The sequence below is a fragment of the Aulonocara stuartgranti genome (genome assembly GCF_965226115.1).
Source record: "Aulonocara stuartgranti genome assembly, chromosome: 11".
Classification (NCBI taxonomy): domain Eukaryota; kingdom Metazoa; phylum Chordata; class Actinopteri; order Cichliformes; family Cichlidae; genus Aulonocara; species Aulonocara stuartgranti.
This window is the reverse complement of record NC_138947.1, coordinates 4,266,558-4,288,358: the sequence shown is the minus strand read 5'-3', so window position 1 is coordinate 4,288,358 and position 21,801 is coordinate 4,266,558. Positions and strand designations below refer to the sequence as shown.

The following is a 21,801-nucleotide window of genomic DNA, read 5'->3' as shown; positions in this document are numbered from 1 at the left end:
AGATGGCCCAGGATGTGAGTGGGCGTTAAGGTGTCTGGGGAGGAAACTCAAAACTGGATTATAGATGGCAGAGAGTTGGTGTCGTAAACCCCCACCTCTGTTCAAAGATGGTCGCTCACAGTGGACATAGATGGCTTCTTTCACTCCTCTTTCAAACCATCTGTCCTCTCTGTCCAAAATGTGAACGTTGGCATCCTCGAAAGAGTGTCCTTTATCCTTAAGATGCAGATGGACTGCTGAGTCTTGTCCTGTGGAGGTGGCTCTTCTGTGTTGTGCCATGCGCTTGTGAAGTGGCTGTTTGTCTCTCCAATGTAGAGGTCTGGGCATTCCTCGCTGCACTGTACAGCATACACCACATTGTTAAGTCTGTGTTTTGAACAAATTATTATTGTATTCACAACGTTTAGCACATTTATGCATAGGGATCGCTACCGGCACCGGTTCTGACATAAACGGTAGTAACCAGACCGAAAAGCAGCGCACATTTCGGTGCTTTATTTTGGTGCTTTATTTTCCTGAGATGTCATACGCTTTGGATTCTAGCCAATCATTTTACCTTTCCAAGGATAGTAGGCGGGCCCAGGTACGTACGTTCTTTTAGAGCAGAGCTACAGATTAAAAATGCCCAAGGCGAAGCGGTCAAAAGTCTGGCTGTACTTCACAGCAAAAGATGCAAACTCAGCAGCCTGCAACAAGTGCTTTAAGGTGATACTGTGCAAAGGAGGTAACACCTCGAATCTGATGAAACACCTGGCGACGCATAGCGGGTTTTTTTTTTAAGTCGAGAAATGCACCGTATTTGATAGCTTGCTGCCGGTTCCAAACAAAGGAGGTATGTTGTATCAACAGAAAAGGCTAACTTGGTTATCATTTTGCAGGAAAAAAGAGACTGCTAAAAATAAAAACATAAGAGGTTTTTGGACAAAGTTTGTGTTCTCCATTCCTTAAGCACCGGTTCGAGCACCGTTTAAGTACCAGCACCGTTTCAAAAGTACCGGTTTGGCACCGGTATCGGATAAAACCTAAACGATACCCATCCAGAGTCACAGTCATGAGTCAGAGTTCACTGAGAAGCAACAAATGCTGAAAACTATTTTTCACTCCTAATTCTGTTTTTCTTTTGATATTATATCAGTACTGTTCAATGCATCTGTAGCCCAATAACGTGTAGCTGGTCCTTGGGTTCCCAATCTGTTATTTTTCTAAATCACCACTATCCAATCCACCTGGCTGCCTGACAGCTTTGTGGGCAGTCGGGAAATCACACTTAAGGAACAGAGATGAGATTTAGTCACTCTCCCAGGAAGTACACCAATGAGAAATTATGCTCAGCATACAGAGGAGATTATTACCTAGACCACTCCTGTAAACATTTCGTTCGGTTTATTGATCTAGAACACCAAATCAATGGGTTGATGCTGATCAGCTTTGTATAAAAAGCAGAAATTTGGCTGCCTGTAGACGCTGCGAGAAAAATTTACTTCAAAACTAAAAAGAAATGATAAAATTGCAAAAAATCCTTGAAATGGCCTCCCCATTTTCAGGCGTGCTTTGTTTCATCTGATGCATATCAACCGACCTCTGGCAGTATCGGTCAAAACTGTGACCATGACCTTTGTCGTCTTGCAGCCCTCTGAGGGTCAGAACAGAACTAGCCAAGTCCCAGGGCCTCAAACCAGATTGCTCAAATACACGATCAGGTCACCATCGATCACAGGACGAAGACAGCATGAGGAGTTATTTGTGTAAAGGCTGCATCCATGACCAGCAAATATGTCTCCATAATGTGTAAATGTGCAGCAAGTAAGGCTTTTAGTGTCCTAGTTGATGATAAGATTTGTACAGGGGTTTTGTGAGATGGACGATTAATACCAGTGAGTCAGTAGCCGCCAAAACCTCCTTTCTCACCTCTGAACAAAACCTTCTTACCGACATGTACCATTTCGGCTCAGTCTCCCGATTTTTTTCTCAAAAGAGCATGCTGTCTTTAAAAGCAAATCCATTTCTCCACCACAAAAGAAAAGTGAGGGGTATGCAACACAAACAGCTGGCACTCAAATATTGTGCTGTGAGGGTTGAGCTAATGGGACTGCCATCTACTCATTTGTGAGTCACATCAAATGAATACCATACGGCAGGGATTTCCAAAATCTGACGTGCGCCCCATTCCGCTCTCCCATAAACACCATGCAGTCGTTATCACTTCTATATCATCAACTTAACCTCAGTAAATATGCATAAATGTCTGTTATAATCATTGGTTTGGGCCTCTCCTTACCTAGAACAAAGAGCAGCTGCAGCCAGTCAAATGAAAACCCGAAAAACTCGAGGTTCATTATGTTGCCATCATTTGGTTAAGCTCCTGTAGTTTCAGGTTCTGATGTTCTTAGTGTGAGAATCTGGTTGATTTTTCTATTTCAAGCGACTGCTGCTGCTGCAAAAGCTGACCACGGGCCGAATCGGGAAAACAGAGTTCAATAGTTAACTTCCTGTTCTTTTCAAAACACTGACGCTTCCCTCTGCAGTCCAAAGTGAACCTCTTAGAACTATATTTCCTTATTTAAGTTATCTGCAGCCACGGGTTTAAGAGGGCTGAAATGATCAAGAATGGCATCCCAACACTTGTGACTTTTCAGTCACACACACGTTCATGCAGACAGTGAGAGAGCTGCGGTTGCTGAAGGGATGTGAGCAGAAGCTCAGTAACTGTTCTGAAATGTACTTCACTCTCAGACATGGATTATGACCTAACAAAGAGAGGACAAGACAGGACAGGAAGACCAGAAATCACTTTGGGAGATGAGGACTGCTGAGGTTAATGAAACGTGATTACACTTAAACCTTATTCTGTTCTAGAAAAGTTAAATTTTGTATAATTATTTTGAGATTATGATGGTCTTTATACTAACATTATAGTGGCTAGGAGTTGGAAAGGCTAATGTAACTTGATGTACACACTGCAGTGAGACTATCTGAGAATTTCTTAGTTTTACTATACAAAGCCAGAGTACATACAGTTTACAGTAAATGCAGTTTAATAAATAAAATAATCATTTAGAAAGGGGAAAAAAACTTACCAAACCGACCTGGGCTTGTGTGATGAGGTAATTGCTCCCTTTTTAAACTCCAGCTAACCACATATTTTCAAAAACAACATTACATCTCATTAATCACACCCAGGCCTGATAACTACCAGCCCAGTCAAACTTTTAAAAATCACTTAAATAGAACCTGTCAGTCGACGTGAAGTAGGATAGAAGATTCCAGAAAGCAGCACATCATGTTATGATCTAAAGAAACAGCTGAGAAACAAACTCCTTAACGTCTGGAAAGAGTTACAAAGCCATTTGGAACTCCAGTGAACCACTGGGCCAGCCATTCTACATCAATGGAAAACTTTGGGACAGTGGTGAACTGGTAGGAGTGGGCAGCCTATCAAAATTACTCCATTGACATCTCATCCAGGAGGTCACAGAAGAACCCAGAACAACATCTGACGAACCGCAGGCTCAGTTAAGGTCAGTATTCGCGACTCAACAATAAGAAAGAGTCGAGCCAAAAATGTTACCCATGAGAGATTTCAAAGGAGAAAACCACTGCTGACCAAAAGAACACAAAGGCTCGTCTCATATTCTCAAAAAACACTTTGATGATCTCCATGACTTTTGGGGAAATATTTTGTGGACTGACGACACAAAAGTTCAACCTTTTTGACATGTTTACATCCCGTTACATCTGGTATAAAACTAACACAGCATTTCATAAAAAGATGTAATTAATGCAACCTTAATTCAGCTTTTTACTACAAAATCTTCAAGCTCGGGAGCACTCGGCTTATGGCCCAGTCAAAGTCCAGACTTTAATCTGATTGAGATGCTTTGACCTTAAACAGGCCGTTCATGGTCAAAACCTCCTCAGTGTGGCTGAATTTTCATGAAAGATATTGCAAAGAAGAGCGAGCCAAAATTCCTCCACAGTGATGTGAAACATTTGCTGCCAGTTAAAACAAACGTTTGATTAGAGTTCTTGCTGCCAACGGTGGCACAACAGTTATTAGGTTTTCAGGACAATTACTCTTTCACGCAGGGCCAGGTAGGTTTGGATAACCTTTCTCCTTTAATAAATGAAATCATCACTTAACAAGTGTAATTTGTATTAACTCCGGTTATCTTTGCCTGATCTTAAAATTTGTTAATCTGATCCATGCAAGTGTGAGAAATAATTGAAAAAGCAAGATATCAGAAAACAGGAAGTGGGAAAACACTTTTTTACAGCAGAATATAAACTTTGGAGCCAAACCACACAGCCAGTCCACAAAGACAGACCTGTTGGAGCTCGCAGTATAAATCAATTTGGAAGTTATTTTAAGGGATCTCAATTTTTTTCGCCCCTTGCTGCACTGCCACACCACATTTTAAGGTTCCTGCAGCTGCCACAATCGACTTTGACCGCTGTCTACAGCCTACTGTATGGTCATAACATATCAAATCAAAGACTGTATTTTCTGAAGAGTGAAAATTCATCCCCATTTTCATCAGGGGGCATCAGACTCACTGTACTGCAGTCTACGGGAAATCAGCCCTCGGCGTTGATACTCTGTGACCTCAGTAAAAGCTCTCCTGACGAGTTCATGGTCACAGTGCCTAGTTTGAAAACAATATGATGTTTAACTTGTGAATTAAGCTCTCCATTGCAGGTAAAAATAAAAACGCAATAAATTTAACCTTACAGTACTATTCTACTTATTTCATTGTATATGTATTATGACAATAAAGGGCCAAGTAAGTAAGTAAACAGAGGAGGATTTGTTTCACTGTGTGTGTGTTTTGAGAGTTCATATAAGTGCAAACATGCTGACTAATTCTCTGAATTTACTTGGAGGACTAAAAGAGACCAAGTGTAGTAAACACCTTTAGAAACTTTGTAATCTGTGCTTTATTTAAAGTGTTGTGTGATATCTTATACATTAGCGTAGAATAATTTGGAAGGATATTAGACCCAAAAATTACAATATTTATTTCTGTGTAGCCTTTCATACACAGAAATTGACATAAAAATACACCTGCAGACAGCACCACGTTTTGAGCTTCCTTCCTGAGCCGGCACTGAACCCGATGCTATATTATTGTACAGATGACGTGCTGATAAGTGGTTTTCTGACACAGAAATGGTTGTAAAATGAAATGATCTTTTGAGATCTTGATAAATGTGGCTGCAAGTCCCTGGCCTTTCATTTTGTTGTCATGTGAGGCTCACTATGAGCTTTAGGGAGTTGTGAAGAACCACGAGTAGGAGTATGAGTATAAAGACAGAGCTGTGGGAGAGCAGAGAGCATGAGGAGATTATGATGAAGGGCATTAAGAAGAAAAGATGGGTGCTAACAAGAGAGAAGGCTGAAAAGAAAAAAGGGAACAGAGAATGGGGGACTGCGGTGTGAGTGAAAGAACAAGAGAGGGAGGAAAAAAATGGAAGAGGCAGGATAGAAAGAAAGACCAGAGTCCAACGAGAGAGACAGTGGGAGTGAGAGCATAGGAGAGATGATGATTTGTGGCTCTCTCCAGTGTGCTAGCGTTACAGGAATGGCCCTCCAGGGCAGCATGAAAAGCCTCTTGATTGTTAGGAGTGGTAACCGGAGCCCCCGGCTCCTTGCCCTGATAGATTTATTTACATTTCAGCGCCTGGACCCTGCTCAGAAAAAAATGATGCGAGGCAGCCAGGGCATCAATATTTGGTAGTAGCGATGATCCTTTTCTCTCCAGCCCCCAGCGCTTTTTGTTTCATGACGATGACTTAATACTGCTGGCGATGCTGCATGCTGGACCAGTTAGTCATCGGCTAGATGACTGGGCACAAGTGGTTTACATGCAATTAGACCCACTGTCTACATTTCCAACGATATACATCAGTGACTGAGAAAAATACTTTAATTTTTTAGCGGCCGAGCAGATTCCATCGTGAGTCCGAGAGCCGTTTTGTCTGTAATTAACTTTAACTAACACTTAATCAATTACTATTCCATGGACGTGATTGCATTAGCGCATTTGACTGAGCACACTACCGCACTTCTCTGTTGTTGTACCACTGTTGATTACTTTCAAGTCGTTCCAAATGGTGCAGCCATCACTTCATTTTGAAAAGGCTTAAAAACATTTGTGCCGACCCCCCTGCTGTGCCAAATATTAGGCCAAAAGTGCAATCTAAAATTATAAATGGCCCTCAAGGTTTTAATTTGCGCCTACTATGTAATTATTACAAATCAGCCAGCAAATGCCACATTTTCCCCTCAGCGTTTACGCGTCATCTCTGACTGCTTATTTTCTCCTTTTACACTTTAGTTTTTAGCGTTGCTTCCAGAGTTGCCTTGCCTTAAAAGAACCTACAGTAAGTGGGAAAAGATCAATGCTCACTTACTCATATTTTCCAGACAGCCAGGAGAAACTCTGCACACAGTCCCGACCTTTCAAACCTCTGACCTCCCGTCTGTATGGAGGTAAGCGGCAGGCATCGACCACGGGCTGATCGGCACGTGGAGAACGAAGAGTAAATTGACTGGTTGTCGCAACAGAACAGTCTGCAATGTAATGACAGCAACATAAATGTGAGGATTTACTGCTGTGCAATCTCAGTTTTTAGTAAAGCATTTGCTATTTAGCACACGCTCATAGCAATGGAAGAGTCTTAATTGTTTTTTGTTTTATTTTTTGTATAGTATTTAGATTTTAGTTTGGTTTGCAGTTTCAACGATTAACCAGGTGAGATTACTGTAAGTGTCTGCACAAAATATTCCAGTTTGGACCAAAACACTATATTTAAATCAGATCTATGGAATCAAATGAAGTCCAAAAACTAACAGCAAATTGTTTTCTGTGGAAAAAAGGAAACATAAAAGCCACAAATCCAGACATCCCGCTGAATTATGATGCCAAACCACTACCTGCTTATTTACTCTTTACCAATAAGAGCAGCTACTAAATGCCAGCAACTGACATTTATTATCCTGATTTTATTTTATAAACAAATAATCAGCAAGAGGTTTTAAGGTTAAAGCACATTTTTCATCCTCTGATTTTTCCTGGGTTTAACAGCACAGCGCTCTCATATATGACAGTCCATATATTCAGCTGGGCAAGATTATCCAATGGGAAGGTAGACAGGTCGCAAATTGCAGACAAGCTCTGGCATTTTGTGACATATTTAACTTCATAGCCGACGCACACTTGAGGTCCATCAAAGAGACAAATGGATAAAAATGAAAACACCAGAATTTTATTCTTGTAAACTTGAGATCTTGAAAGCATACGATCAGATCATTGATTTATGTTTTTTATCAGATTAAAATAAAAGCATTGGTAGAATACAGTAGTTACATTTCACCTGCTCCTCTCCTCCCTACACTTGTAAGACCAGGACTTTCTCCCAAACACAAACATCACTTCCAAAATGAATGAAAAAGAGTGGTTTGTTTAGCACAGCTTTTATTAAAACTGTCTCTTCTTTTCAACCAATTCAGGATGAAAACATTTGCATTTTAAAGCTGTTGAGACAACCTTCAGTAAGATGCCAAGCGAGCTACTCCAGAGGTTAGTTATAACAGCAATCACAATCACAGTGAATTTATGACTTGAAAGTGTGGCTGGACAGCTGTCACCATCAGTGGAGGGCCTGCTGCACCTCACAACCCAAGAAGCAAGTACGCAGGGAGAGTACACTCCCTCGTGAGATCTATTGGTCGGTTCTCTCATTAATGATGGAGAAGTTTCATGAGGAAGAACATAAATTCACCCTCCACAGGGAGCATTTCTGCACTGCCTGCATTATTTATTTATTTTTAAGAAGGAAAGAAATGTCTTTGCCTTTTCTAACTGGACATACTCCAAACATGTGCACAATCACAAGAAAAACTCTCCGGGAGCAGGACTGTGAATAAGTGCAACATACAGAGGGAGAGAAGTGATATTTGCAGGCGTTCAGAGGAATAAAAGGAGGAGATTGTCAGGCAGACAAAGAGAGAAAAAAGGAGACAAGAATAGATTTATCTGTGTATGATATTCAGCCAATATTAAGGTATAAATTTGAGGGATATCAAATGTGTTTATGTACACATTTATTTGAAAACTATACTGTACCTTTATTTGTAGTAGTATCTTCAATTGTTGTGATTAAGAGTAGTTAGAGTAGTTCAGGGTTCTATTGGCTCGACTAAGCACGACTCATCTGCATCTACTTGAGGCAATAAATGTGTCACCCTGATTAACAGAAGTGTATGCATTTTTCTGGTTGTTGATTAAAAAAGTATTTATTTCTAATAGTTTTTAAAACCTCAAAAAAAATTGCACAGTGCTCAGGATTTTCCTTCAGAGTAAGGTCGAATACGCTTGGGGTTTTTTCAAGTTATTGAGCCTTAATAACGTCATAAATACAGAAAACAGCTACATGAAAATTTCAGGGCTAGCAAAAAAAAAAACCCAAATCAAATCAATCTAAAGCCAAAATCATGTGAATTTGTGCATTGATGTGATGGTATATATCATAGCTTTAACAGCAAAACTGCAACAATTTCCTATTAATGATTTATAGCAACAGAAACAAAGACTCATACCAAGCATTGTTTGTTTTTTTTAAATCCACTACTTTTTAACAGAGCTTCAATGTGTTTTTGAAAATGTAATGTTTTAACTCCTGTCCTGTTCTTACGAGGGATCAAAAATCCTCAAAAACTAAGGCAAATTAAAAGGGGATCATTTTGACCAACTCAATGAATTTCAAAGGCTAGTCACTCAGAAAATCTTCAAAGCATGAAGGTAGAATACCGCATGCCTTCATTAAATATATTTTGCATGTTAAAATTAGCACATTTTGAGGGCATCATGTTGGGAACTTTTTTGATTTAAATCATTTTAAACAAAATAAACCAATCAAAAAAAGAACCACACATTCAAACGACCTCAACCGCAAGAACGCTTTTTCAAATCATTAGTATCCTGTGAGATATGAATAAAAAATTCATCTTTGTTTCTAAAGATGTGGAGTCACTCTTTGCGCCTTGAGTGATTTTCCAAAATAGGAACAAACAGAAATGGACTGCTGCAGCAGAAGCTCTGTGCAACCAGCAGATATCCACAAGCAGACGGCTTTCAGTCTTAAGTGGAAGGGCAGCAGCCTCTCTCCCATTTAGGATAGTGGGCTATTTAGCCTGACAGCCATTAAATATGAATTAAAAACCACACAGGCCTCTTTGCCTTCGAAAATGTCATTACATATCTTTATGGCAGCCGATTGTTGAATAAGCAGTTTGCAGGGCTCCCCTGGGGGCAAGGCTGGGGATGGGAGTGGAGCGAAGTGAAGTGGATGGATGGAGGGGAGAGGGAGGAAGAAACTGGGGTGGTCAGATGTGGAGTGGAGAGATAGCAGGATGGGATGGGGGGCAGATGGGTGGAGGACTAAGGAGGAATGAGAGGATGAGTTGAGGGATGGCAGCACCAAAGCAGAAAGCAGGAAGGGGTGGTGGTGGGGGGGGGTCGGATGGATGCATGTGGAGGATGGAGAGAGTAGTGGAGGAATAACGAACAGGCAGGTCTGCTAAAACGGATGAGGCCTAATAGCAGCTGAAATGGAATCTACATTACAGGTCCTAACTGAGTACTTCAGGGGCCGGGCCTCGAAAGGAGCAAATAATAGCGCTGGCTTGAAGTGGTGCTTCAGTTTCTCTCCAGTAGATGAGGGAGATGTGTGGGGGGAAATGAGATTGAGGGGGGAAGGGGAGTACGTCAGAGAGACACTGGCCTTCTTAGTATTTTCAGGGTTTTTAAAAATATCACAAAAGGTCAGCATGTGCCTGGCAACTCATTTTTATGGCATGGCCAGGAAGCCCAAAGCTCCAGGCTGTAATTATCCAAGCTGCACCTCCAAATTGTGATGCTATTGTTCACGAAATAAAGACATTACCATCAGTCTTGTTGTGTTCTTGAATAAATCCTTTGTTGCCTTAATACAGCTAATTTCACTTAAATATATTTTTAAATATGCGCCCAGACAATGTGCATTTAATGCTGTTATTTTCACTGATGCACTTCTGTTTAACCTACAGGATAATGCTTCAACAAGATCACAGAATGAGAGGGGGAAAATGTACCATAATGTATCTTTATACGTCGCATTATCATTAAATTCAAGCCAGTCAAACGCGTCCTGCCAAACTGCACTTGTCTGATTTGGCTGTGACAAAATAACAGTACAAAGTACAGTACAGTGGCAATTTTATATTCCTCAGAAGACTAATGCTGTTTTAGAGACCTCGCTGTAATTTGACTTCATTTTGCTGCTGAACTCAGGTTTTCACATGTAATTTAATGAGGAAAATCACACATTTCTGCTCCATAATCACACGTGAAGAGAAGAAAAAAAATTCTGAATTCTGCCCAAAAAGAAACAGATTTTTACATTCACCCCATGTGTGTTAGATGAAGAGTTTGGAAACTTTTAAGCTCATTTCCAGCTTTGTATTTTCAATTGTTCCTCAAGTTTGCACGATTCAAAGCTGAAAATAATCTCTACTGGTGCAGACCCCCAATTTATCCACTACCTAAATAATCTAACCAAATAATAATAATTATAGTAATAATAACCAAAAACAATCTTTTTAGCTCCCATCCACATTCTCTTAACACACCTTTCTTCTGATTGGCAGTTCCTCGTAACCGGAAGATTTGAAGTGAGGGTGGGTGGGGCCCCTGTGCTCACAGCTACAGCTGCATGTTAGAGTATTATTATGGATATCCTGTCTCAATTATTAATAATACAGAACATAGACCACCATTTTAACTGGAAATAATGTACACACACAGTCTGGATACTTTATACAGTACACCTTGCTTGTACTGGGTTGGACCCCTTGTGCCATCGGAGAAGCCTTAATTCTTAATGGCACAGATTCAAGAATGTGCTGGAAACATTTATCAGAGATTTTGATCCATAAAGCATCAAAGATTTACTGCCGATTTGTCAGCTGCACGTCCATGATGTCAATCTCCTGCTCCACAACATCCCAAAGGTGACTGCTGGATGAAGATCTGGTGACTGTGGAGGCCATTTGAGTGCAGTGAACTCATTGTTTTTTGAGAACCAGAATTGAGGTTGGTGACATGGTGGAAGCAGCCATGAGACAGCCACTGAGACTCATCAGAATCTTCACATCTTCTATTGTCCAATTCTGGCAAGCCTGTGTGAAATGTAGCCTCAGCATTTTGTTCTCAGCTGACAGATTTGCACCTGGTGTGGTCTTCTGCTGCTGTAGACCATCTCCTTCACAGTTCAGCTTGTTGTGCATTCAAAGATCCTCTTCCACATACTTTCATTATTTGCCTTACTTTTCCTTTTCTGCTAGCTCAAATCAGAAATTCTCCTGTCTTCTTGCATGAAGAAGGCATGTTCTACCAGAGAACTGCTGCTCACCACATTTTTTCTTTTTTGGACCACTCCTTAAACCCCACAGACAGGTTGTATGGGAAAAACCCCATAAGAGCCGCGGTTTTTGAAATGCTCAGACCAGGACATGTGGCACAGGAAATTATATTTTCTCCCAGGAAAATTCTGGGAAAACCTTAATAAGAATAAAGGGAAGATAATAGACGGATGGATAAAGTGAAAGTCTTCACTGTCTGTCTGTCTTCCTTCTCTCACCCAAACCGGTCGCAGCAGATGGCCCCGCCCCTCCCTGAGCCTGGTTCTGCTGGAGGTTTCTTCCTGTTAAAAGGGAGTTTTTCCTTCTCACTGTCGCCAAAGTGCTTGCTCATAGGGGTCATATGATTGTTGGGTTTTTCTCTGTATGTATTATTGTGGGTCTACCTTAGAATATAAAGCGCCTTGAGACGACTGTTGTTGTGATTTGGCGCTATGTAAAGAAAACTGAATTGAACTGAATTGAAAGTTTATACTTGGTTTGTCAGAATAATTGTTTAATATTATTGCTTTTTTTGCTAAAGGTTACCTTTAATTTGTTACTAGGTTTTTAACATTTAGCTGCTGTCCACCTAGTGTGAGTTACATTTGGAGAGGTTATTTTCCGTTGTGGAAACAGCCATCAATAGACTTTAAATACTGAAAATTGAAACAGTTTTTCCATCTTGTGTCCATGTTGATTCCACATGAATACAAAAAAGTTGGTGAAACAACTTTGCAATTCATGAATTCTAACAACCCAAGAAGCCACATGAATGCAGGGAAATTACCTCTGACTTTCTAAGATGTTTTTCCAACCTGGAGAGGCCACATTCATTTTCCCAGTGGGAAATCCATTTCTCCCATTACCTGACACCAAAAGCACAAACATCAGAAGAAATTTGTTTTTAGTAAAGTAAAAAACTTGCAGAGCTCAGACATACAAGCACAAGCATCATTCCATGTTCACCACCTGCACTCATGTATATATCATGTATATATCTATCTATCTACTTAGCACTTTTAATTCTTATTCTTATTTTTATTTTCATGTCTATTTAAGCTTAATTTATAACAGTATGTTTGCACTGAAGCACCGCAGCAATTTCCTAATGTTGTAAACCCGCTCAACATTTGGCAATGAAACCCTTTCTGATTCTGATTCTGAAGAAGCTCATGGGATAAATACAGATAACAGTAAACAGTTGTATTTATAATAAAATTAGCTTATAAAAGAATAAAACAAATACAAAAAAAGGAAGACTGTATAGACACATACTCGAGTTTCTTTGAATAAGCGGGCCCATCACTTTAGTTGAGCAAAGGTCTGAAGAAGCCTTTTGCATGAGAGTGAAAGTCTTAAAAAACAAAACAAAATATAAAGCAGTTCAGTCACCTTAGTTTTTCAGCTTCTTGAGACTGTCATCACGTCCAGACATTCAGCCGAGCACAACAGGAAACTCCCCCCCACACACACACACTAGACACACTTAGCTTGACAAATCGACCTCCAAATTCAGAAAAAGCTAATGGCTCAGTCATACGAGAATAAGCAGAAAAATAAAATATAAATATAAAAAATATAATGAAAATATAAGAAAACAAATTAATTTGCAGCTCGTCTTTATAGAAATGTTTTCAGCTGCTTTTTTAACGAGTCAATAAAGTCTGTACAGCATAAAGACACCTTGGTTCCACTGCCTGAAAAGCCCGATCCCCACAGGTTCTAAACCTAGCACGTGGGGCCAACAGCAGCCTCTGACCTGAAGACCTAAGTGCTCGGGAAGAAGCATGAAGTTTCAACAGTTCAAAGACATACTTCACCGTGTAGAGCTCTAATAGTTAAAGCTAAAATTTTTATATGAAACCTAAAATTTACTGGCAACCAATGAAGAGAAGTCAAAACTTGAGTAATATGGGATCTTCTGTTATTGCTAATAAAATCTTACTGCAGCATTCTGTACAGTCTGAATGCAATCTAAAACTGATTTGTCTGTTGCAGCAATCCAAATGAAAAGAGATAAAATCATGAATGATCATCATTTTGTCTGCTAAAAAGTGATTGCTGATGTTTGTATGAGCTTTTTTAAAATTCTAATATATTTCTTTATATTAGTAAATGGGCTTTAGTCAACAGGATGTATGAAGGGGTAATACACAGTGGCCTTGAGAGGTCAGTGCAACTTCAGAAAACATCAACCAATTGAAAATTGCTGCAAAACCACACAAAAACAACAGGGGCTGAATAAAACACAGCAGAAGTAGAAAGAAAATCTGAAAAACACAATTTAAGTATTTTGGGGGGAGACAGTAATGTGAGGAACAGCTGTGAAAATGACAGAAACCAAAACATGTGAAAGACTGTACTGAGAAACAAAGAAGCAGAGAATTATGAGTGTTGTGAGGGGAAAAGACATGAAATATAATGTGTTTTAATGATAAGTCAAATAATACTGTAGATACATTAGCTGCTTACTGTTGGCTTCTGCCACTGTCCTGTCATGTTACGGTCTCCCCAAAAAACACTTCCGCTGTGCTTTGTGACTGTTTGTGCCATTTTTTGTATTTATTGTAGATACAAAAAATATATCAGCTCTCCTTTGAAAAAGATATTCGTCTTCTACAGCCGTATTTCATATACCCTGCCTGGGGTGGGGTACCTGACTGGGCGTTTTGGTTGTGTTGCTCGTCTGCTACCTTGGAGACTGTGTTCCAGGGTGGCTTGGGCCTCTTTGTTGTGCGGTGGGGGCTCTGCCGGGTGTTGAGCGGTTCTGAGAGGTGCAAGTCCCCATCGTTGGCTCACCGTGGAGTGGAAAGCATGCAGTGGGGTCGGCTGCCCACTGCCTCTGGCCCCCTGGTACTCCCACCCTTGACTGTGGGAGCTCAGGCATCAGGACGTGTACCCTCAGATTGTGAGCTCTCCTGGGTGAGAGCTCGGTCTGCAGCAGTGGCCCAGCGTGTCTGTTTGCTTCACCCTCCTCCTTTTCTCTTTTTTGTTCTGTCCCTTTTCTTCTTCTATTCCTCTGCTTTCCTCTTCTTTTAGCCAATCTGGCCTTCACCCCCAGTCCGCTCCAGCATAATATCCCCACAGGCAATAATATGAATAATAAAATAAACTTAATAAATAAAATAGAAACATTAAGAAGAGAGAGTCTACAGAGAGTGTTGGAAAAGCAAATGTGTTTGGCACAACAAAGCATTCAGACCATGATTCTGCCTACAGGACAGGTTTAAAAAATAAAAAATAAAAGACATTTGTAACGTCACCTCCGAAACAGGTTAGTTTGTAGCATAAGTTGCCATGGTTATATACCCGGTAAAAAACTGAATCACCTTCGTCGTACTGAAAACCCGGACTTAACCCTAAAGGTACCCGGATAAGATTAAATCCTGCTTTGTAGTGTAGGCCTCTGGTAGCCTGCTACCACTCAATCAAGAACCGCGACCTTTGAACTGCAGCATCATGTGGTAATAACATCCTAATGTAAAATAATAATATAATATTCCTATCGACCTACAAATATGAGCACACTTCTTGACATTCCCGTTCAAATAAAACTGCCACTAAACAAACCTTCACTGAGGGAAAGGCACTGCTGCTGCCACTTAGCAGGTTTGATAGCTAATTAGCTACTCCGCTGCAGCACAGCTTGAAAACTCGCTGGCAAATGTCACTTCAGTCCGTTTAAAAGTTGTTGTGGCTCTTTCAAAAACCAGAAAGTCTAAACAGAAGTTTGGAGTTTCACACTTCAGCCAACTTTGCTAATATATTTTTCGCTCTTGTTTCCTTTTTCCTGCAGAGCTTTCAGCCGTCCAGCTGCTATCAGTCAAACACTGACTCTTTCGCTAAGAAGTAATGAACAAGGGCGGATGGAGATAAAACCCACCTGTATCCTGGCAAAGACTAAAAGATTGTGCGTGCATGTGTGTTTGTTTGTTTGTTTGGGGCGTGGGGACATATTTTGTTGCATATTTGAGATGTGCACATTGATAAGGTTTCAGCCTTTAGATAGTATTCTGAAGTTGTCTTGTATGCATTGATTTTATTCCTGTTTCATATTCCATTAGCTTTGGAACTAAAGCCAGGAGTGGCAGGAAAGTATGCCGTTGATGCAGGCCATGTATGAGGATAGTGAGACAGTAGTGGTGTGCAGTAGGAGTGACAGATGGGGCTGAGGTTACACCTTGCAATAGTGATTGACAGATGAGGTCAAAAAAGGGAGTCTCTGTGGACTATAATGTTCACAGACAACTTTGTGATCAGTTGTGAGATTAGAGAGCAAAACAAGTTTAAATACCTGGGGTCAAGGTACAGTGCACAAGAGAGGTGAGGAGCATGCAGGTAGGCTGGAGTGGGTGGAGACCAGTGTCAGAATGGTAGCAAGAGTCAAAGGAAAGATGTATGAGCTGGTAATGAGACTTGCTATGATGTGTGGTTTGTGGCACAAAGAAAAAGACAGCTGGAAGTGTTCTGTGGGATGGACAGAATTAGAAATGAGTATACAGGGAGACATACATACAGAGGGAGAGCTCATGTTGAACTGTTTGGAGAGAAAGTTAGAGAGGTGAGCCTGAGAAGGTTTGGACATGTGCAGAGGAGGGATCATGGATATATAAGGATGTCAAAGATGGAGCTGCTAGGCTGGGGGAAAAGCGGAAGACCACAGAGGAAACTGAGAGTGAGATACAAACACAGAATCCACTTTTTTCCCTTAAGAACCATAAATCATAAATTGTGTTTATTTTATTTTTACAATTCTTCTTTATTACAATTAAACGTCTTTTAATGAGCCATGCACTGCATTTATCAGGCAGCAGTGAACACACACTCAACCTCTTTGTAGTGCCTGTCCAAACTGCTCACACAGGACAATGTTATCGTGAATAAATACTCCAGAACAGAAAACGCCATTTCAGCACCTACAACCTTGATCTCTATAAGATCATCACATTTTTCCCCTCCATTTTTTTAAATCCTCTATTGTTTTCTTTACCTTTTTGTTATTCTGGTTATCTTTTGGAAAGTTTCCTGGTTTTAATATTTTGTTCTACTATGAGCCTGGATAAAAGATCCTTTTATATTGCTACTAGCCTGCGATACAGTGGTGTTAACCGCTGGATCTACTGAGGAACTTCCCCTGAACTGTGACAAATGATTGAGAGTAATGTCTAAATTCCCTCCTGGGGAAATCCTAATTGTTATCGTATTCTGAATCTGCATAGGTGAAGTGTTAGATATACACTATATAAGGGAGTGAGTAGCTCACAACTGTACTCAAGTACAGTACTTGAGCAAGTTTACGTTCCCTGAAGTGGTGACTATGTTCAGATTATTGATTCATTAGCTGGTTGATTGGGTGGATGTTTGATGAGAGAGGCAGCAGGTAAATGGTGATATGCAAGGACGGAGCGGTGGATAAGGAAAAATAACAGACAGATGGAGGGGCAGACAGCCTGCCAGACTGATTGTTGCTGTATTGACCATGTGATTGGTCAATACATCGCTCTGTCTGAAACATTATCTGCCACTATCGGGTTTTCCCAAGCTGTGTGCAAAAACAGAAAGACCTCTCAACTTGTGTTTTCAGTACGTGCATGTGGCACGGTTCATATATGCACAGATGTGTCCAGGACGTATCCATGGATTTGATTTCCAAATACCAACAGATTCCTGCCTGATCAACCCGGTCAGGAGCAGGTAACTGCAATATTTCGGTCGAGCGTCTATGCATAGAGGTGCACGGCTTCACTTGCACTCTCCTCCTCCCTGCATCGCTCCGTTTTGTGAGTTCGTATATATATGTGTGTGTGTGTGTGTGTGTGTGTGTGCCTTCGCTCCTGTCAGTCCACTTAAGGGCCTTTGGTTTCAGAGGAGGCCATTGTATTTCCTCCATTGCCTAGCAACCATCACCAAGGCCAGCAGTCCATTGTTGCGGAGGCTGAGCACCTGAATTGCCTGCTGCCTGTTTCTACTTTTCAAAATTGTACTGTAATTTCACAAAGTGGTGTTTCAGCATTAGAGTGAGAGAGAGAAGGAGCAAGAGAGGCAGCCTCGCTCCAAATTGGAGGGTTATGAAAATTAGGGTAAGCTTCGTTTGTTGGTTTCACATCAGGAGCTGCGTGCATTTTGCAAAAGCCCAACAAACATATTGTGCCGGCGAGGAATGAAAACAAACACTCAGTGATTTGTATAGTGTAGTGTGTTCAACCTATAGTGTGTGCGTGTGTGTGTGTGAGACAGAAAGAGAGAGAGATGGAGGCAGATAAAGAGATTGATGAAGACAGGAATGGAAAGATAAAGAGATTAGTTTAGGTTTACTGCAAGTGTTTATGGCCTCCTAGTTTGTTGAAATGCACTTTATGGACTGAGAGGCTGATAAAGCGAGAGCTAAACCCACAAAGATAGTCAGACAAAGAGCGCAGAGATGTGGAGATACAGAGAGAGAAAAATGGAGAAAATGGGAAAAAAATATGAACAGAGCAACATGTAGTGGGCGGAGCTTAAGTGCTGAAAAGGTTTATGGGCTAGATTTTTCTCAGTGACGTCACTTTTACACAGTTTCCTTGAATAGCACCTGTGTGCATGGGGGCTGTCTGTCTGTCAGTCCTGAGTAAAAACATAACCCATGCCAGCAAAAACACATCTATCAGTGTTCTCCACTGGGCAATGGAGACAGACTGTGCCTTTTTCCTCAGAGGCCAATACAGACTCTGTTGTCTTTAGATCTCACCGATTGGCCCCCTCAACGCTTCCATTTTCTCAACCGCCCGCCCCCCCAACTCAATCATTTCAGCATCTTTTCTGAGAGCCTTTGAAAAATTTTTCAATTCTCCTTTATAAAGTAAAGGTTTTTTTCACCTTCCTTCTCTTCGTGCAGTGAAATTGCTTTTTTTTTTTTTTTTTTGTGCGCCAGGAATCGACGCCCTTGTGGATGACCCCAGGTGTCTAATTCAGAAATGGTAAGTGCCACCAATTTTACCGTGAAAGAAATCCGTGTCTCATTACACTGAATATTCTTGTATTGTTTTTCTTATCTTTCGTTTGTCGCTTTTTTAAATATTTTGGGTTTTTAGCCTTTCCGTTGCAGAAATCTAGGTTTGCTTTTCCAAAGACTAATAATTTGTGACTATCTTGCCATTGTGTGTCAATGTCACCGACTTTCTCTTATTGATTTTCAATTGTGCAACTGGTCCATTCTGTGTCTGCATCCTCGCATTTGGCATCAAATTGCTGCACAGAGATGTAACATCCTGACAAATCAGGCTATTCTCACTTATTCACTATGAGAGGCGCTTAAATGCACTAATAATACTGTCTAAGACACACACACACCTAAGACTGGCATGCATCTTACACTCTGTACATGTATAACCCATACACACTCAAGCGAATCAGGTTTCATTGTATGTATACACACACATACACACACTCAGATGGTCTGGTGAGATGGCAGCGCTATTGGCTGATGTGCTCTCAAGTTTCAGTAAATACTTACTACATTCTCTGCATAAATAGTGGGATTTAAACGTACTTGGAATCAGTTTACACACTGAAATTTTACACAAATTGAAGGGGCAGAAAAAAAAAATCAAGATTTGAGCCATTTAACTGTTTTTATCAGCTTGAACTAAAGAGGATAATCTCACAGCAAACGGCTCTCTTTCCCTTGCAAGCATTTAAATATATAGGCTTTTTTCTCTAATATAACAAATAAAGTCAAAGCGATGGTCTTAAATAATACGAGCGTCTAACATGCCCATGTAATTCATTAACCGCAATGTTTCCATTGCTGTAATATGTAATACACATATTACATATGTGTAATATGTGCCTATGCAGCTAAAGCATTAACAAAATGGCAATTTGCCAATAAGAAAAGACCGTCCGCCCTCAAAAGCTGACTGCAGAGGTCCAAAATGCTCCTACTGATGTTAAATTATTGATCATTATCAATGACATTAAAAAAAAAACAAAACTTCCCTGCATCCCGCAGACTTTGTTGACTTTGTGGAACAGAGTGCAGCGTTAAATTAATGCAGTTGGTTGATTCAGGGAGATAAAGGTGTTGTTTTTCTTTCTCATGGAAAATAACACACATATTTTTCAGATTCCTAAAGTATTTAACGAAAACTGACGGAAAATGAAGAAAATCCTGTGGCGACGGATCACACAGCCTCAGTGTTTGCGTTTGTTCCTGCTTTCTTATCGATTAATCTGGAGATTATTTTCTAGTTTGGTCTAAACAATGAAAGAAAATATTGGAATATCCTGTTTTCTATGAATTGTTCATTACGTGATAAGAATAGAAGCTTCATCTGATATTTGAGCAGAGATTTGAAATTTTTTCCTTAAAAATAGACTTAAAGCAATTACCAGGCACACTGCTGCTCTCCTTCACACTGCAGCATTTTACAGTACTCTGTTGTGAAGCTGCTTTTAATCAGAAGGGATTTTTTTTCCAATTGTTGTGCTAAATGTTTCAAATCTATTCATATCATTTCAGAGGAGTCCTTACGTTCTGAAATGCCATTCATTTCTTGCAGTCACATTGCTGATGGACAGCTGAGTTTATTCATGTTGATGTTGGTACATATGAACACCACGCGACAGCTGGTTAGAGGGTGTTTTCTCTCTGTTTCAGCTTGCAGGGTGGTCAGGAGCCGCGCTGAGCCTTGGATCACATAGTTTGTACCAGGCAGATAACCCTGACGGTGACCCCGGGCGCTGCCTCAAACCTCTGTGCCTTCGTCCATCCTTTTAGCCTCGTCCTTTCTCCAGAACATCACGCTCGCAAACACTTAACCCTCCGCTAGTTCCATATTTAAAGAGAGAGAAACTGCAGGAGTAAAATTGTACTTAATAATACAAGTTAGAGTCAAAAAGGAATGAAATTCTGTATTCAAGCCAGCAGAGATGTAAGATGAAGGCTTTGTGATTCCTGCTTTCAAATACGAAAAATGGCAGATGAAAGATAACGGTCACACAGAGATAACTGCAGTAATTGAAATAATAACCCACACAATTTGTCTATTTTTTTTTTTTAACCGTGTTTCTTTTGATACTGGTTTCAAGCACTTTTACAGATGGTTTCTTGACAGGCTGCCAACTGAATCATTTAATCTCTGTGAGCACAAGGAGAAGGCCGCCAAGCACAGCCAGTTCTGCTGTGAAGCTCCGGCCTTCAACTGAGGAAACTTTGGGTTGAAGGTGGTTTCCCTGAAAGCTCCTTCAGCCCGCGCCTGTCTTCACAGGAAGATTTGGATTGTATGTTAGCTCAAGGAGGCCACCTTGAGTATGACCCAAAACTTGGCAGTGACACATCAAGACTAGAAGAACCCAACAGTGTTAACTGTGTTTCATTCAGATGTACTTAGCTGCTTAACCCTGTGATTATTTAACTGATGCTTTTTGCATCAGGAACGAAAATTATTGTATTTGAAGTTAAAGAAAGAAGCTGCGTGATGGGTGAAAGAGGTGAATCCCTTAACTGTATGGATGTGGAAGTCCACAGCAGCATGGAAGACTAGTGATTTTGTTGTTTGTTGTTTAAAAGGACAACAAATCATTGTCTCCCTCATTGCTGTGTGACACAAGCTGCAGGACTAAGTCATGTCTGTACGTTTTTTCAGGGCACGCAGATTTTCTTTTGAGACACTGCATTTTAAAAAAAGTAAAGTCCTCCAGTCTCCTCCATAGAAAGCGAAGCACTCTGATGCCTTACTATTGTGTGCAGCAGACCTATTAGAATAAAAGGAGGTTGTGTAAACCTTTATCCCAATTTAGAAATGGCATAAGTTTGGATCACAAGCTTAATTTTTATTATAACTGGGACCCATACTGTACTGTTTGCAATAAAACTCATTCGTAGCATGCAAAATACCAATGCTACTGGGAAGATGGAAAGGATATCAGCCTTTTTCTTTGCTATTGTCAAGAGTTTATATTCTATTTTGTTTCAGAATGATATCTATATTTAAATGTCTTTTGTATAAGGATTGAGTCCAGGCCCATAAATGGAGGGCGTGTGGAAGGTGATGTATTTTTCCTTCCTTTCTGTTTTGATGTGAGATGATTACAAAGAGAAAGCACACAAAATGTTGTTCACTTAAACTTATTAGAATTGCCTTTTTATCATAAACTGTAGTATTTCAATAACAAACTGCCTTAAGTGTTAAAAATCATTATTGCAGCACATCTTTACAGTGCCTTGCTTCGGAAGCTTGTTGTGAACATATTAATGAAAACATTTTTGGTATGTATTTCAATCTAAAACTGTCGACATGAAAAATAAAAACATCTGCTACCTCTTTACATGCTTGTGGAGGAGAATTTTTTCTCTAAACCTAAAGGTTGCTGTGCTTGAA

The 21,801-nt window shown here is 40.4% G+C and overlaps 1 protein-coding gene and 2 long non-coding RNA genes across 4 annotated transcripts in view; 1 reads left to right on the top strand and 2 right to left on the bottom strand.

Annotated features, from left to right (window-relative positions):
• The window catches only part of ntrk1 (neurotrophic tyrosine kinase, receptor, type 1), an 82,684-nt gene extending 76,231 nt beyond the window's left edge, over positions 1-6,453 (bottom strand). Inside the window, exons 1-2 of one of the 2 annotated variants that reach the window (XM_082551907.1) lie at positions 6,412-6,453; positions 4,555-4,643 (exon numbers count right to left, since the gene is read on the bottom strand). The gene's annotated coding sequence lies outside the window, so the exon portion shown is untranslated. The remainder of the gene's footprint in view (positions 1-4,554; positions 4,644-6,411) is intronic. The other variant, XM_082551908.1, reaches the window with a different exon arrangement.
• Positions 6,454-6,498: 45 nt separating this feature from the next.
• LOC309717383 lies at positions 6,499-15,305 on the bottom strand. The gene is made up of 3 exons (XR_014279679.1): positions 14,955-15,305; positions 12,228-12,306; positions 6,499-6,571 (listed from the first exon to the last, which is right to left on the bottom strand). It is a non-coding gene; the product is annotated as an uncharacterized lncRNA (long non-coding RNA).
• Positions 15,306-16,083: 778 nt separating this feature from the next.
• On the top strand, positions 16,084-20,193 carry LOC309717384. Its single transcript, XR_014279680.1, has 3 exons — positions 16,084-16,115; positions 18,351-18,396; positions 20,079-20,193. It is a non-coding gene; the product is annotated as an uncharacterized lncRNA (long non-coding RNA).
• The last annotated feature ends 1,608 nt before the right edge of the window (positions 20,194-21,801 follow it).